Source organism: Lates calcarifer, linkage group LG16_LG22 (assembly GCF_001640805.2).
Source record: "Lates calcarifer isolate ASB-BC8 linkage group LG16_LG22, TLL_Latcal_v3, whole genome shotgun sequence".
NCBI classification, from domain to species: Eukaryota; Metazoa; Chordata; class Actinopteri; family Centropomidae; genus Lates; species Lates calcarifer.
In genome coordinates this window covers 22,820,571-22,838,654 of record NC_066848.1, presented here as the reverse complement: position 1 = coordinate 22,838,654, position 18,084 = coordinate 22,820,571, and the positions used below count along the sequence as shown (strand labels likewise).

The following is an 18,084-nucleotide window of genomic DNA, read 5'->3' as shown; positions in this document are numbered from 1 at the left end:
TTTTACGTGTAACATTAACAAAAATATATACAATATCACGAAGTCTCGGCCAAGAGCTACTGTCTCTAACAGCCTTGATACCGCATTGGTTTACTTCATTTTAAATTTTAATAAAATTTGCAGTGCTTACACAGGCAGGATAGCAGTATAGAGAACAATCATCTGGATTATTTTTAGCCTAAAATCTGATGATTATGAGCCAAGATGGGGAGCTTTTTATGTTATTTATGAGGAAATTTATAAACGTGGATCCTTCAGACATGCGGCCATTAATGGAAAGAAGAGGTTCCACTGATTCCAGCAGTATGTGGAGTCAACACAGCATGTTCCAATTTGAGTTGTGAGTAAAGCTGCAATGACTAGAATGACATTGATGCCAAAACATGTATCTAATATGAACTATTTTGATACCTGATTCATTGTTTTGAGTCTTGTAGGAATTTTCTTGTTCCAGCTTCTTCCAATTCAAATACTTCCCAGTTTTCTCCTCTGGCTATAAACTTAATCTTTGGGTTTTGGACTGTTGATCAGATTAAAGAGGACATCTGAAGACTTAGATCTGGAAAACTGTGATGGACATTTTTCACTTGACATTTTAAAGACTAAATGATAAATCCAAAAAAACTGTTTTAGCTTTTAGTCTACTGATCTCAGGGGGAGTTGAACCTAGTTTTAGCTGCTTCGCTGCATATACACCACCTCATCTTGTTTATTTGTGTGTGTCAGACAGAGAGTGAGCAGAGACAAAGTTTAATTTCATTAGAGGCTAACAGATGATCCATTGAGCAGCTGCAATTGGAAGAGGATCATCAATTTTCCCTCTTCATTCATTGAGTTACAGCAGCACAGATTACCCAGCAGCTACAGCAGGAACATCACATGTTCAAGGTCTGACATACAGCTAGTTTATATCATTATGAACCAATTACTGATTGAATGACCTATCAATACTGGTACTGATGCTTTAAAACTCAAGCCTGCAACTTTCCAGCTGCTGAAGTGCTCAGCCATCCTGCAGATTCTCCATATACAGACACAGACAGACGTCAAGTCACAAAGCAATAAAAGTAATAAAGCAGCACAATGTGGTTCAGATCCTGAAGGTGTTTTTAATCACTCTAATCACCATAGAAACAGGTCTATCCATCACTGGCACAGTATCGCCTTTGTCCTACAGCTGAGTCATAAAACAAATACACTCAGACCATAAAAGCAACATTATGATCATAAATCACACTGATAAGTGGAGTGGACACTGGAAGGTTTGCAACACAACCCTACCAGTTAAACCACTTCATGCTACTGCTGCTGCTACTGGGGACACCTAAAACCAATGTCCCCTGTATCAAGTCAGCAGCATAATCCAGTCATTCACTTTCCATTATCAATTAATCTGTAAATTATTTTCTTGATTCTTTAATTCAAGTTTTGTCACAATGTGTCAGAAATTATTCTACTCAATGAGATGCATTTAGAATCCTTGTTTTATGCAATCAACAGCCCAAAACCCAAATATATGTAGTTTTCTGTCATGTATGAACAATAAGAAAGCAAACAAATCTGACAATGCTTTTCTAGATTAATTGATTAATTGTTTGGTCTATAAAATGGCCAAATAAGTGGAAGGTGAAGTTCTCACATGTCTTCAGTTATCAGATCAACAGTCCCCAACCCATGATGTTCAGTGTCTGATTATTTAAATGCAGAGAAAAACTAAAGATCCTTATGTTGGAGGAGCATGAGCAAGCACCATTTTGGCATTTGAACTATGACTCCAACAATTAATCAATTATCAAAAGAGCAGCCAATTAACTTTCTGTAAACTAACTAAGTGACTAATTGTTTCAACCCCAAAGTAAAGTGGTCTGCCTGAGTCAGCTGACTACTGCTGCTTATCAATACCAGCCCTCTCCATTGACTCCATATCACCTCTTTTCCCCTTCCCCCTTCCTTCTCCAACTGTTGCTGGGATGTGGGAACCAGGTAATGGAAAGTACACCCCAACACACACACGCACGCACGCACGCACACAGTTCTGCTACAGCTCTGATAGCATTCTCCATGCAGACAGACTGTGAGAACAACCACTACTATGTGCCTACTAAGTCCCATCCTCCTCGCACTCAGCTGCTCCGCCCTCATGTGCTGTCAGTCATTTTAAACCAAACGTCCTCTATTTTGAGTCTGAGGTCACCAGAGACTGCAAAGCCTCCAGAGCCTCGACAGCCAATCACACTCAGATGTAGAAAGTTTCTTTCTGGTGGATTTTCTTTTTTGTAAAAGTCATTTTCTGCCTCAGCTGCTACAGCAGCTGCCAGCAGGCTGCACTGGTCTGCTCCCAGTATGAGGGAGTGGAAACTGGAGAGACTGGAGCACAGACAACTTTCCCCAGAGACATGAAAACATAAAACTAAAATATAACTGTAATTGTAGCAGACAGAATATTGGCCCTGTGTGAGTGTGTGCACATGAGTGTGTATATGTGTGGGTGGTCTGGTCAGAGGCTGGACTCCATGAAGGGAGGCCGGATGATTTCCTCCACCGTGTTGCCTTGGAAACTACAGCCAGGCCACAGAGCTGTACATGGATGGTATGACGATATAGGTGGTCCTGTGTGTTTGTCTCAGAGTGTTTTTGTGAGCTTGTGCACATGTGTATGTTTGTGTGTAAAGAAGAAACAGAAAACACAGAAAGAAGAATAAACATAGGTGCATAAGCAGAAATAAAAAGTCATGGATGAAAAACTGAAATTAAAAAAGGGGGAAGGGGACACAGGAAAGCAGGAATGAAGACAAAGTGAAGACATAATGAAGAAGTGAAGTACAAAGGGAATGGAAGACAGTGTTAAAGATCTAAATCACCTTATTTTCTGGATTTAAACCTCTAAATGTTCACACTGGCCTGCTCAAAATATCCATTAAAACTAGTAAAGGAGTTTAAAAGGACAGAGATGAGTGACAAGACAGGAAGAATGGCATCTGATGTAAGTCCACAAGATGAGGAGTGTGTTTTATTGTGTGTGTATGCCACATGCCTCATGCCACAGGAAACGTATTTACATGAGTCTGCCTTCTCTGATAACTTCTCAGATTTGAGGAGCAACTGTGGTGATTTAGGATTTAACTCCAGTACTGGTGGACACATAAAAAAAGTTTCGATTTTATTAAAAAAGATTTGTAATTTCTAGTATTGTTCAAGCCTTCAACAGAAGAAGTAGTGAAACAGTGACTGAAAGTTCACCACAGTGACTCAAACCAGTCACAGGAGTGTCTGAGGAACTTATGACCCGAATGCATTCTGATAAACAGCAGAATCCAAACACTGCCAACCACTGGGGGAGCGTTCACTGAGCTGCTGTAAAGATAACACCAAAATCAACACCAAAACACTCAACCTCGCAAGCTTATTTCTGCATATTAATCACTTCACAACAGGATTTTCTGCTTTAAATTGTGCTGTTTATTTCTTTTTAACCACATAATAAGTGTGCATGTACAGATAACACAATGCATTAATACACATATGACAGACTACAACTTTATTCCAGCTGCTACGAAACTTGCTAACTCTGCAGTGAGAAAAACAGGTATCTGCAGTTAAAGAAAACTTGTATCTGTTTTGAATAGTAGCTTGTTTTGTGATCTTTGTGGTGCATTTATCTTCAGTGAAAATCTAGTTACATTTTTTGTAGGATTTTGCAATATGATGATACATACCATGAGATTATACTGTAAACAACCTGGTAACTTTAAGGGAAGCATCTGATTACGCCCCAATTCATCCTGTAGCAGAACAATGAGCCCAAACATACAGCCAGACTCATACAGAAGTTTTGTACAGTATTGTATGTGGTTTTTGCATCAATATCATGAAGTACTCTACTACAGGTTTTTATTTCACTGAGTAACCATTAACAGGCATTCCTGTCTGTTCGCATCAGCATTTTCTCAATCAATTTTGGGCTCTGATCCTTTATTAGACTTTTTCATTTTCTGTGGATACTCTTTACAGTTTTTAGTTTGAAATTGTAGTAAAATGTGAAATGTGAAATTGTCTGTAGTTAAAAACACAATATAGTTCATCTCTGTCAGTATGCCAGGTTGCACTGTAAGTTGTGCCAGGCTGATGCGAGCCAGGCTGCAGTGTGTGAGGGAAGTGTGCTGGGTGGCGGGGGCGGGGCTGCCGAGGGACATATGGGAGTGATTTTGTGCTGCAGACTGGCCGGCTCTGTTTGAAGGTCTGAAAACAAAGGCAGCAATATGCCTCATTTCAACATACAGTCACGTACTTCTACAAAACTCATCAACTATGTCAAACTGTTCAGGAAAAACTGACTTCATCACAACTGACAGATAGTGCCCCCAAGTACCAACAACAGAAAACTCTAATGACCCCATCTGTCATGTGAGTCAATAGATTTAATGCTGCAACAAAACGTTATTTTCAGAATTGATAATCTGCTGGTTAGTTTGGTGATTATCTGTTTTGGTCGACGCAGATTAAACCATTCGCACAACACAAGTGATTGTGACATCTGTGATTTGGAAAAGGTGTGGGAGTTGGATATTACAGCAGAGCGATATCTGTTATAAAATATGCAGTGACCTGAGCCGACAAAGAGGGGAAACACAACAAACTTCCTCCAGCATTTGAAAAGGTGACGTTACCATCTGACCGAGTAAACAGAAAAACAAAGTCTGCGCCACAAACTGCGCACTAGAAGGCAGACTCGATAACAAGCCTCTTGTGGTAACTTCAGTTCAACCCCAGCAGCAGTTGGTCCTGTCTGAGTTTATGTTGTCACTGAGTCTTTGACAGGAACCAGACCAGTCACTGTTTGTCACTTTAAAAAGTCACATTTTTCTCATTTATATATTTCTGTTTTTTATTATTATATGCCGCATAAATCTAAATGAAACTACCAGTACCAGAGTGAAGGAGCCAATATGTGCAGCAGAACATGCTGATCTCTTGTGTGATGTTTATTTAAAAGCCTGATGCTGTTGCCTTGTTGAGGCTTAAATGTTAAACCATGTTGGCTCAGGGAGAATCAAGTTATTCATTTGAAAATAAATCATACTTTAGAGCCCTGTGGAATTTTCTTCTTGTTATGTTTACATTCAGCTTTACTCACCAAAACACATGATGAATGCATTTCCTTCCAGTTTAAGTAGTATTAAATATACTTATTAATAATTATCAGTATAAAGTGATATGTAAAGATTTTGGGCCATATTGCCCAGCCCTGCTGAGCAGGTCAAAAAAGTTAAAGGACACACAATCTTTCCTCAAATGAAGGCATGACTTCACCTTTTACACAAATACAGACATACACCCTAAAACACATTCCACACGTTTTTCTCAAGCACTCCACCTATGTAACACACACATGCATGCTTTCTTTCTCTTTGCAAGGCAATACTTCACCTGTATCACACACACACACACACACACACACACACACACACACACACACACACACACACACACACACACACACACACACACACACACAGATCCAGACACAGCCTTCAGGCTCCATGTAATCAGCGCTCTTCCTGCTGTCCTGCACTGTGGTTATTAATCAAACCAGATGACAGCTCAAATGACCCAATCAGAGCCTGCAATTAAAAGCCAGGAAGCCTCCTGATTGGGCAGCCCTGCCTTCAGCCCCAGGGTCAAAGGTTAATCTCCTCAAAGAGAGGAGGGGAAAGGGGATTGGACAGTCAAATTAGAGGGAACTATCTTATACCCGACGTAAAGCAACATGAAGCACAGCCCAAGTGTCTTTGCCAGTTTATCAGGATAGTAATAAGTGACTAAACAGACAGATACACAATGCATGTACACACACAGACATACAGCAGCACAAAAACATACAAACGATAAAAAGTAATGTTGCATTACAGAGCCTGAGAAGGCGTTATGTTGAACTGCATGTGCCGATGTTAGTGAACCCAAATACACCAGCAGCAGCCCGGGCGAGGAGAGATCAGCTGACAGAAGCTGCTAGCAGATCTACCATTATAATAGCAATCCACCAAGGTACAAGTGCACCTAGTTTTTAAAGGGATAGGAGATGGCACCCTGATTGCTTATTATTCTTATTGCATGTTACATCCAAACCACGATCACGATTAATTAAGAGACAATACATTTGAAACATGCACCTGGAGTTACAAACTTTTTAAAACTTAGCAAACGTGGTTTTGCTCACACCCTAAATACACTTGCTAGACTATGCTTATACTAGGCTATACTTAGACTGTTAAAATAGTGCCCTTAAGGAATAATCCAAGTGTCTGTGCACAAAAAATGTTTATGTTTGTTTGTGTGTGTGTGTGCGTGTGTGTGTGTGTGTGTGTGTGTGCCTGTGTGACATGGGGTAACTTAAAATGAGCAGAAAGCCAACCAGTAATGTTTTTTTATGTGACCACAATAAACATCCTGCAGATGTTACACACTGACTGCAGGGAGCTGAGCTGGAACAGTGTGTGTGTATTCATACCTGACTGGTGGCTCCATGGTAGAATAGTCTGCTGTGTCGGTGCACAGCTCCATGGGAAATGTAGTCTTGAAGCAGAGGAAGCTGGTCTGATCAGACCAACATCACAACCACCAATCTGAGATACAGAGACATAGAAACAAACATGTTATAATACTGTAATACTTATCGGGCTTTGTACGATAAGAAGTAAAAAAGTAATATTTTGTTGTAATCAGTGAAGCAAATCAACACCACTTTCAGAAAGTGTCACAGATATTTTGACATAAATGTAGAAAAGAGATGTTTTCAATGTTTTCAATGAGAACAACTGACATTTTTCTGTTAAAGAAAACACATTCAAAAAGTTCTCAAATGTAGCAGCTTTTACAGTGATTTGGTTGTTAATTGGATTGTTTTATTATAACATTTCTGTTTTATTGAGATGAGTCATGCTGCAGTGAAATTTAAATAGCCCAAGTCTCTTCACTGTCTAATGCAACCTTTTTTAAAGACCACAAAACCCCCTCAAGGACTGATTAAAACTCATTCCAACATTCCTAGTACCACCTCAAAAACCTTAAGAATCCCTGCGTCCTCTCAAGTCACTAAAGGCCTAAAGGACCAACAGAGTCACCTTAGAGACTCACAGAACCTCCTTCAGGACTCTTGAGCATGAGTCTGCTCCATCATTAGATCAGTGTTGATGTCAGAGTGTCTGTGACTTGTTGCTGTTTGTAAGGAGATAAGTGGAACAGTGCGGCTGACAGTCGGAGCGTCCTCCTCGTGCCCTCCAACACAGAAGCCTTTTTATTCGACAGCACAGAGCTCCTCAAAGGAGGCTTTATTTAGTCAGGGAGGCAGACGTCAGGAGAGTGAGTTAAGTCACTCTCAGAGAGCAGAGAGTCAAACACCAGCTGGCGGTTATAGAGTTTGAGCAGAGACACTGCAGACAGGACAGGAAGCTGTTCACACAGCAGGCAAACTAACAAAATAAAAATGAAGAGTTTTACTCTGGTTCTACTATAACCACAGAAATTACAACAACTACTATCTTTGCTATAGACATTACTACTGACAGAAACAACTACTACTACTACTACTACTACTACTACTACTACTACGACAGAACCTGCCACCTCAGAAACTACTAGTACTGGCTGAAATGTTCGCTGCAACCCAAAATACTTGCACAGAACACACATGATGATTTTGCTCCTTAAAGAGTTAAAAATATTAAGTTTGAGGATTGATTATGCAGTCACCAAAATCTAAGGGTTCATCGTCTGTAGAGAAGGAACATCCAGAGTAAACTAATATAAGATTTGACTAAAAGTCATTGAGATATCTCAATATGAACCAAAGCTTAACATCAACATTCTGTGTTAAAATAGGATAAAATCCCTCTCTTGAGGTCAAAGGTCAGGGTCAGCAGTAAGTAGCAGCTCTTCAGCAGGGTGTGGAGGATCTGGCTTCACACTACACCATGCTGCTGCCGCCAAAACTAACACACTCAGCTGGAAAATGTACTCAAGACAGTGTGGAAAACTGTGCTGACGAGCTGACCAGTAGCTTCACAGTGAGTGTGTGTGTGTGTGTGTGTGTGTGTCTGGGGGAGAGAGGGTGTTTCAGCTCCACCCCCAGGGACTGAAAAAAGAAAAAAGAAAAAATGACAGCAGTGGGGATTCGACCGCTGAGTTATTATAGAACAGACGAGGAGAAAATAGATGTCCGAAAACGGGGGCTGAGAGCGGTCACAAGGTTGGCGAAAAAACAGCTGCTGCCTCCCTGTCCAAAACACACACAGACACACACAGACACACACACGCAAAGAAACACACCTCGTTTATGGATGAAGTGGCGGTGCCAAGAAAAAGAGACAGACGGAGGGAAAAACCTCCTGCTCTCCCACACACAAGGGTGAACTGAAGTGAAACACAGCTCTGCTTTCTGTCCAACTGTTTTTATGTAAACTATGATGAATTCTAACAGCTGAGTGGAAACAACAAAAAGCAGGAGAAAAGTTCTGGCTGAGATATACATTATGCAAATATTATGCAAAGAGGAAAAAGCAGCACTGGAAACTTAGAAATGTAGAATAGAATAAGCTGTAGAATAAGCTAAGCTGTCCATTTGCTCACTTTATAGAACAGTTTTACTGTGTCCATCTGTCCACCACTGCCTCCAGAGAGGTTGCATGTACTACCAAATCTCAATGATTGATATGATTTATTCCTTATTTTTCAAATAAATCAGCTAATTTAATCAATAAAACAACCAAAATAAAGACAAATCACAGTGAAGAGTACTGCTGTGCCATTTCATATCATTCATTACAATACTTTCAAGACATTTTTTTCTATCTGGGAAACTGTGATGGACATTTTTCACATTTGACATTTTACGGACGATAATCGATATGGAAAATAATCATCTGTCTATTTTTTTTCGTGATCTTTGTCCATGATTTCCAGGTAAAGTCTTCAAAAAGCTTTTTTTTGTCAAACCAAACCTAAAAATATTGAACTCAAATTGAGAAGCAAAATGGCAAAAAAGAAGATATCTATAAAATTTGAGAGGCAGACAGGCCTCACACCAAGAAACAATTGCTTAGCTTTGATGATGGAGATTTCTTGTTCAAATGCAAACCAGGGGATGTTTACAGTGCCATAAAATCTAGTTAACTTGCTGAAGGAAAAACCTGTTTAAATTAGTATTTTACTGCATTCTGTCATTTCCATTCACTGTATTTAATGCTTGATTTTTGCTAATTAAAAATACTTGAATGATAACCAGCTGGAGGGAGATGATGGTGAGTGTTGGTGATTTCCTAGACTGATTTCCCTGCTTTTCTGCACAGTCCACTCAGTGGAAGCTGCAGTAACATTGCTCTGGGCTGTTTACAATCTGAAACAGAGCAACCAGTTATTTACAGGAAAACCAGCAATGTAAGATAGATGCAAAGAAACAGGAAGCAGAGGCAATATCACTACTAATATGTACTTTTTTTCTCCACACTTTACTCTTAAACTCTTAAGAGATTCAATTATACAAATACTTAAGTAAATACCTGGCTGAAAGCATTTGTGAGTTGTTTTGAAGAGTAAAACTGCTCTGAGGTAACTGATAGTTGAATCTACATTCCTGCGTTGCGAGCTACGTGTCAGATGAAGGTGTGAAACCACAGTCTGAGGGGAAAGCTGTGAAACCAGCCCTCACCTAAGGCAGACAGGCAGAGGTATGCAGGATGTGATGGTACATAAACACACAGAAATACAAGCAGAGCTCCAGAGTTTAAAAACACTTGGCTCATATTCTGCAGCTTGTTCTTTAAGCAATCACATTCAAACGTGAGGTTTATCAGCAGTGGAAAAAGTTTATAGTTCTAGTGTGGAGAGAGAACATAACAAATGAACAGAAACAAACTCAGAGGCAAATACTGTTTCACTATACTGTTTCACTGTCTCTTTGCTTTGTGCAGAACCATAACATGCAATATAATACCAGAATAATTAAAACAAGCTCTCTACAGCTTATGACAGATCTTTAAACAACAGCCATGTTGGAAATCAGAGCACAGAACTGCCCAAACTGCAGACAGCTGACCAAAAATCAACTTGATCATCGAACAAGCCAGTTTGTTCCATCAATGAAGGGGAATGAGGGTGTTGAGACCCCCCCCTCCAAACTGAAGATCGCACCACAGCTGTTTGGGTGGGAATTAAAGACAGATTTGAAAATGAGTCAAGGCAACCAACTGGAAATTTAGATCAGACTTAATCTTCTAAAAAGTTTCCTTTCAGAAACCAGCTCAATTTCCACAAACTTGCAATGACAAGTTGATTAATCTGAAATTATTTTGATGAACTGATTAATAATTTATGTCATTTCTCAAGCAGAAAATTCCACCTTCTCATCTCTGTTCACTTCTGTTGCTTTTCTTTGTGTTAAGTGATAGTTTCTTTGGGGTTTGGACTGAGGGTCAGACAAGCAAAGGAATTCTGAGTCACCTTTTGAATTTATTGTTGGTTGGAGGCCTACTTGATTTTGTCATTAAACGTGCCTTTCTAAGTGTCATCACCTCCGATGAACAGCAATGCGAGCATACTGCTTGTGGTATTAACGGTTTCAGAAAGGTACATCTGCTATAATCCATTCACATCAATAAAGACAGGAACAACAATGACCTGTGAGAGTCCAATAAAAGCATCTTGTTGCCAGGAAACATCTGAAGATTTGTATCATTTTACTGTCTGTCACTAACAGTACTTCCCACCTGCATCCCCCTGCAGCCTCTGCAGGCCTTAAAGAATCCGTGTGTGTGGAGGTTTGGGTGTTTGAGGGGATGGACACAGGGAGCAGAAGCAAAGCGTTCTGATTGCAGCAGTTAAAGCCTGCAGCTTTTGGAAAACCAACAGAGGAAGATGCAAGCAGAGAGTGGAGGCTGGGAAGAAAGACTAATGCCATCAAGGTCAACCAGTGGCCAAAGCTAATTGAAATTAAAGACCTGAAACAAGGAGAAAGGGAGACAGGGAGGGAGCAGTGCTGCATTCACAGGAGCCCAGGCGGAGTGGGAAAACTCAGTGATGAGGTTTGTGTGCTGGGCTGATGTTTGCCCATGGCTGCAGCCTGCAGGACAGCCAAGAATATAAAACCACCTACTGATGAGTACAGTTTGGCCTGAAAACCATCCTGCTGCAGTTTACCAGCCCACCACACAGACTCCAAATGATGGTTGTTAACCAACAGAGACCAGGGTGAAAAAAGTGGATTCAGAAATATAGATAAATGTTCCATAAAAAACATTTTGATAGTAAGTTAAAAGAAAATAATCGCCACTTCTTTGTGATGTTAATCAATTAATTATTTCAGACTGTGGTTCAAGCAAAAAATTGTCACAAAAAGCCAAACATTTGCAGAGTCCACCCTAAAAGAAATGATTCACTGCTTTCCTTTGTCGCACATAACTGTAAACTGAATATTTGAGGATTTGAGACTTCTAATACAACTATACATTTAAAGACATCGCCTTCAGCTGAGGAAAATGTTGTGACAAAGTGCAATTCTTGTCTTAAACAGTTTAAAAGAAGATGAGATGAGATGAGATGGTCTGATGCTGTTGTGATGCTGTTTTCACTGTTTAATATGTACTTGTATATATGATGTGTGTGTGACTAAAAGAAAAAAAAGAAGTCCAAAAGTTTTGTTGCCTGTTTTGCCATTCAAACTTTGAACATATGCAACACCATGTGACATTCAGATGTCCTGCTGATGTGAACACTCAACAACCCACATATAAGCCTGCTTGGAGCTGATCTGAAACTCTCATCTGAACTCCTAACACCAGATTACTGACTGTACAGTTATTTACACCAGGGCTGCAACAAATCATTATATTATTAATTAATCAGCTGATTATCTTTTTGGTTAATTGATAAGTTGGTTAATATATAAAACATCAGTTTGCTAAAAACACTTTATTTACTGTCAAATATGACAAAAGCCATAAATCCTCACATCTGAGGCTGAAACATAAATAAAACACAATTTGTAATCTGTCCTTGAAAGAAGACAGAACAATGAATTAATTAATTATCAAAATATTTACTAAAACAATCAGCCTAATTTTATGATAGGAAACTGGATTTCTTCTGACAATGACAGAAGACATCAAGGAGGAGACATTTCATCTTTAAACAAGCATAAAACATACAAAACTAATTCTGCTCAGTGTGAAACCAATCAGAACAACTATTTAGACCACAAACACAACATCTGGCCTCACCTCACGACTCTGAAAACTTTCTACTAACAGCTGAGAATGTCTGTTTATGTAAATACAGAAATCTATTCAACACTGATCACTGTGAAGTCAGTCACACGGTCTAATCCAGGTGGGGCTGGATGACTCTATTAGAGGCGAGCTGACAGGGGGTCAGGACGATGGGGTAAGGAAGGAGGGGTCAGGGGTCAGGGGTCAGGATGGAGGTCAGGGTACACTGTCACTTCAGAGAGATCACAGCACCTATCAGGCAGGAGGATTACTGAGAAAGGAAAAGCAAACCCAACTCCAAGAATGAAGAAGGAACTCTATACAATCCAGATGTCTGAGGGAGTTAAGACCTACATGTTGTGCTGTGTTCCTAATATTTAGACTTAGAGGACCACAGACTTGCTTGGGTTTTCTTATTTGTGAAGGAAAACATTTCACTTTTAATTCTAGTCATTTATTTGACTTTGATGAGTTATTTCTTATTGCACTACACAGAGTTATGAGCTCATACCTTACTTGCCAGCTCATGTTTGACTGTCTTTATATGATCTAGACATTTGATTCATTGATTCTATTGAATTAAACAGATTTAATGAGCTAATTTGTCATGATTAGCAAGCAAGTTTACTAAACAATGTTAGTGAAGAATAATATCATTGAAAAATATACATAAAAGAAAAAAAAAATAATAAAAAAAAAGAAAAAAAATATATTAAAGTAATTAAAGATAAGGAAAAGCTATTTTTGTAGCAGCAAGGTGAGACATTATAAGTGGGACTGCAACTAATGATTACATTGTTATTATTACCGATTCATTTCAAGATTACATTATGGAATAATGTTAAGGCTATAAAATCTCCAATAAAAGGGGAAAATGCCATTTAAATATCTTGTTTTAACCAACCAATAGTCTAAACAAAGTATTAAGGTAGTTGCTGATTAATTTTCTGCTGATTTAATCAACAGAATGGACAAATTGTCCAGGACTAGGGATGTTTGGTTGAAATATGTTGCCCTACCTCCCTGGGCTCTTATTATTCTCTTTTCATTAGTGACCATAATGAATATACTTGGATTTTACTGTGTCGTCCATGATGTGTGGATTATTTTCTTTTAATGTAAAAATCAAACTACATTGTCAGTCACTTCAGCAGATCAAAGTGCTGTCACCAAAGAAATAACACACAATCTCAGGTTTTCTGGACATTTTGGAGCAAATCATCAACAAAATGCTGTAAAACCAAACAATCACTTATACTAAAGGAACAACAGTGCATGTCCGATGTTTCACTGAGAACAGAGTGACTTCCAGGTGACTAACACTGGATGTGACAACAGCCCAAATACAGCTATGGTTATTTGCTACAGTCAAACAACTATAAAGCAATTGTTCTGTGATGTAATTGTGTTGTGAAAGACAAGAGAGAATTGTTGTGAACTCTATATAAAAATCTGATTCCATTCCTGCAGTTTGGCGACCCCTTCACATTTTTCAACTGTTGAGGAATGCAGTCCTCTTCATTGCTGTCACATGACCACGCAAAATCACACACAACCACAAATAATCTAATTTTCATAGCGAGTGAAAAAAGGCAGGTTTGACTTGAAACAGAGGCGACCACAACGTGCCGCCCCAACAGACTCCATCCCCACTTCCTCTATTAGAATAAGGGAATGTTTTCTGTCCGACCATCGAACAGGAACGTTCTGCTGCCACTGTGGTGAGGCCATCTGAATTATTTACTGGGATGGGCTGGGTGTATTTAAAGCAGAGATCAATACCATTAAAGGACAACTGGAGCCGCTGGAGCCGCCGAACATGGAGGCTGCATCGACCTTCAAGTGAGGTCAGGACAGAGGAGGCGGCGTCGCAGAAACAACAGTTTGGCTGCAAAAATTAAGACCTGGTTTGAAAATACTGAACTATTATCACATGAGTGACTGGGCAAAAAAACTGTGAAATGCATGGCATTAGCAGAGGCCTATTGATTGTGCTTGAGAAAAAGATGAGAGAAATTCTGCAGGGCTGTGTTGTGTGAGCTGAAATAATTTAATTCAGCAAGAGGTAGGCAGTATTAGTAGTACATAGATGATGTCTTCAATCGTCTTGTTTTCATGGATGGTTCCTTGAGCAAACACTCACAGCATACAGCTGTAGTAATACTGTGGCACTTTGGAAACAACAACGTAATCCAAGTTTAGGTCTTCAGTTGTAAACCTTTCACAGGCACACCGATTGTGCCTGTAGGTAGCTGCAACAATTAGCTGATTAATTAATTAGTCAATCAAAACAATTGAACCCAAACTACCTTGATAATGAATTAATCTATTAAACAATTTGTCAACTGAAAGAAAAATCAATAAATAACTATTCTGTTATCTTTCAAGAAAAAATGCCAAGAATTTCATGGTTCCAGCTTCTCAAAGAGAATTGAGAATTTGCTGTTTTACTTGGTCTTACATTATAAACAAATATATAATTTTGGGTTCTGGGCTGTTGGTCACATAATGGTTAGATATCTGCAAACATCACTTAGTGCAGCAAGATGCTGTGGTGGATATTTTTCACTATTTTCTGATGTTTTGTTGACTGTTCTATAGACCAATTTTATAAATGATTAACTGATTAATCAATAATTACTTAAAATGTATTTTGATGAGTCAATTCACCTCAGTGAGCAAAGACTAAAAATACTTCTTCACCAAACTTTCACCAAGAAAGGAACACAAAGACAAAATATGCATACAAAGCCCTTAGATACAGATTACTACTACAGCTGCTGCTAAAGCCACAAGTGTCTTACAACTACAAACTACTAGAGCAGCCCCACTGCTTTGGCCCCTCTGCATTTACTTCCAGAGACACATTTTACTGATTTCTGAGTACAGGTCTGATCCTCAGCTCTGGCCGTCTCGAGAAACTAGAGTCTCCCTGAAGCAGTTTCACCTTTGCCACACATCCAGGAGAATGAAAACACACGGTGCAGGATATAAAATATCTCTGCAGGGACAGAGGGGGAGGTAGAAGAGGTGAAGAATCGTCCCTCTGTGTGCTCAGCTCCCATTTACTGGCTTTATTTATCTGCTGTTCTGCAGCGGAGAGGCTGGACGTATGGAGGAGGAGGAGGAGGAGAGGGGTGGATTGCATGTTTTCCTCCCCGGCTCAGCCACTCTGTCTCCAGGCCGCCAGGGGGGGAAGAGGAGGAGGAGGGAGGCGAGGCAGACAGAGGAGAGCGCTGGAGATGTGAAACCTGATCTCCTTCCCTCCTTCCCTACCTCTTCCCTCCCTCCCTCCATCCCTCCTCCACCTCCACCACTGCCACCTCGCCAGAAAGCCTCCGAGACTCCCTGAGTAATCTGATCGTCAGCCTACGAGACTGGAAACACACTCCAAGAGAGAAGGAGAGGTGGAGGGAGGGAGGAAAAGAAGAAATGGAAGAGAAAAAGGGGAGAGAGGGATAGAAATAGAGCAGAGGAAAGAGAGAGATCCCCGAGCTCAGCCTCCAAGACTGGAAACACTCCCAGGAGAGAGAAAACTGAGAAGAGGTAGAATGAGCAGAGGAGGGAGAAACTTAAAAGAGGAATGGAGAGAAGGGAAGAAAAGAAGTGAGGGAAAAAGAAACAGAGATGGAAAAAGAGCAGAGAAAAAAGAGAGATCTCGTAGGTCAAGACTGCAGACTAGAAACACTCAAGAGAAAGAAACACAGAGCTATTTTCAATATTCAAATGATTATAAATCATATATGATATCATTAGATATTCAGTTTGAATGTAAAAATATGTGAGCTGTTTTTTGACCACACCTTGAGTAAGTTATTTTTAGTACTGGTTATAATAAAGAGCTGATAAATGGTGAACTGAAAGAACAAAGAACAATACGACAAGGGAGAAACAGATGTAGAAAGCAGGGCACAGGGAACCTTTAACCAAGAAACAAGAGAAAAACGGAGAGAGATGAAAGGGGATAGACAAGAGAAGTAAAATGAGAAATACAAGTTATAGAAAGAAGAGATGGAAATGGTGAAAAGAGCTAAAAACAGGGGGATACTTGGGCTAAACATAAGCAAGGACAAGATGAAAAGTTGTGTGTGAATTTCATGTTTTCAGTAAAAGTAAAGATGTATTTACTGTGTTGAGCCACTGCCAGCTTTCATCAGCAAACTACATATCCAAACTGAGAGCTGGTCACCAACTTTACCATCATGAGGTTTCCATCATGTGTTCTTAAGCCAAAATTTCAGGGTGAAGTAAAATGTAAGGGAAATTTTATGTGATTATTAGTCGATTAATTCCTTAGTCTATCAAAAAAGGCAACTATTTCAATAATTGACCGTTCATTTTTCAAGTGAAATGTTACACTTGAAGACGTCTTTATCAGATACATTTCTGTTAAATTATAGAGAGGAAATAACCAGTTGATTGATCAAAAATAAAATAATTGTTAACTGCAAGCTGCTGGTTTTATGAGGAAGGAAACATATTCATCACGTGTTGGAGCTCAATGATACACACAAGTTCTGGTGAGAAACACTGAATATAAACAGAACTTTTGTTTGTTTAAACACAGGATAACCAGGATGATTAACTGATTACCAGAATCAGGGCTAAAATTAACTATTATATTCATTATTGATTAATCTGTCAATAACTTTCTCCATTAACCGTTTATTGCAATGCCAGGTAATAGTGAACTTCAACTGAATCGCATGAATTCTTGAGTTATGAGTTTCGTGAGGTCACAATGACTTTTGACCACCAAAAATTGATCAGTTCATCCTAAAGTCCGGCTATGGCTGTTGACAGCACACGGGCATAAAAATGTCCACAATGACATCCTCAGACGTCTTGTTTTGTTCAACCAACCAACAAACATTATCTGACAGAGTCAGCGCAGCACTACAACTACATGCTACAAGATATTTTACCTGAATTAACATGGCGTCTGTGTCCTCAGTAAAACTGATGTATGAGTGATGGACAGAAAAAAAAAGCACAGTGATTTGTCTTTTAACCTTTGTCCATCCCCGCAGACACATTTATCTCCTCATTTGTTTGAGGAGAGAAACCACAGAAAAATACTACACCACAGGCTGCTGCTGCTCAAACACATTCAACCACAAAACAAATGCTAGTGGCATAAAGGAGGGGACAGGAATTTATAAAACTTGAATATGTCAGTGAAAAATGCTTTCTTGTTGGACCCTCTTAAAGGAGAAATAATGACTTTTTTGTGCCATTGCTGCTTCACAGTCTGTATAATAAAAGTCCAACTGTACCTATGCCTCTTATAGGCAGGATAAATACTGCCAAGCACAAATAAATAAATTTTAAAGTGATTTTTCAAGGAGTAAGTCAAGCTGTTGTGCTCTGCTGTTATGTTTGACTCACACCACTAGAAAAGCAACTAGAACTGTGTTTGTTCAGGGAAAACAGTGTTCAGCCAAAGCCCTGTTTGACAACAGTCTGAATGCATTTTTAGGAGAGCTGAAGAGATTAGTCAACAGAGCAGGGTTTGTGCAGCATCACCAAGTTTAATTTAATACTTTCTGATAGCTCATAGAGGGGATTTCAAAATGTGTTTCATGGTCATACTGGCCAAAGTATGAAAATTATTTACCAAAGGCATGGATTTACTGATATTTATATCATACATTTGCCAGTACTTCCCAGGTGTAAATAACAATAATTTCTAATAACATCTTAAAACATGACCTGGACCTGGACAGGCAGCAGGAAATGGATGGATGAATGGAAGGAACTATTTGTAATTTTCATTACATATGTAGCCAACCTTAGCATTTACAGCTGTTTACTCTCCAGTCTAGAG

The 18,084-nt window shown here is 39.4% G+C and overlaps 1 protein-coding gene across 1 annotated transcript in view; it reads right to left on the bottom strand.

Moving 5' to 3' along the window:
- Nucleotides 1-18,084, bottom strand: part of bmpr1aa (bone morphogenetic protein receptor, type IAa) — a 52,523-nt gene that overhangs the window by 28,368 nt on the left and 6,071 nt on the right. The window contains exon 2 of the mRNA XM_018694612.2: nt 6,509-6,623. The gene's annotated coding sequence lies outside the window, so the exon portion shown is untranslated. The remainder of the gene's footprint in view (nt 1-6,508; nt 6,624-18,084) is intronic.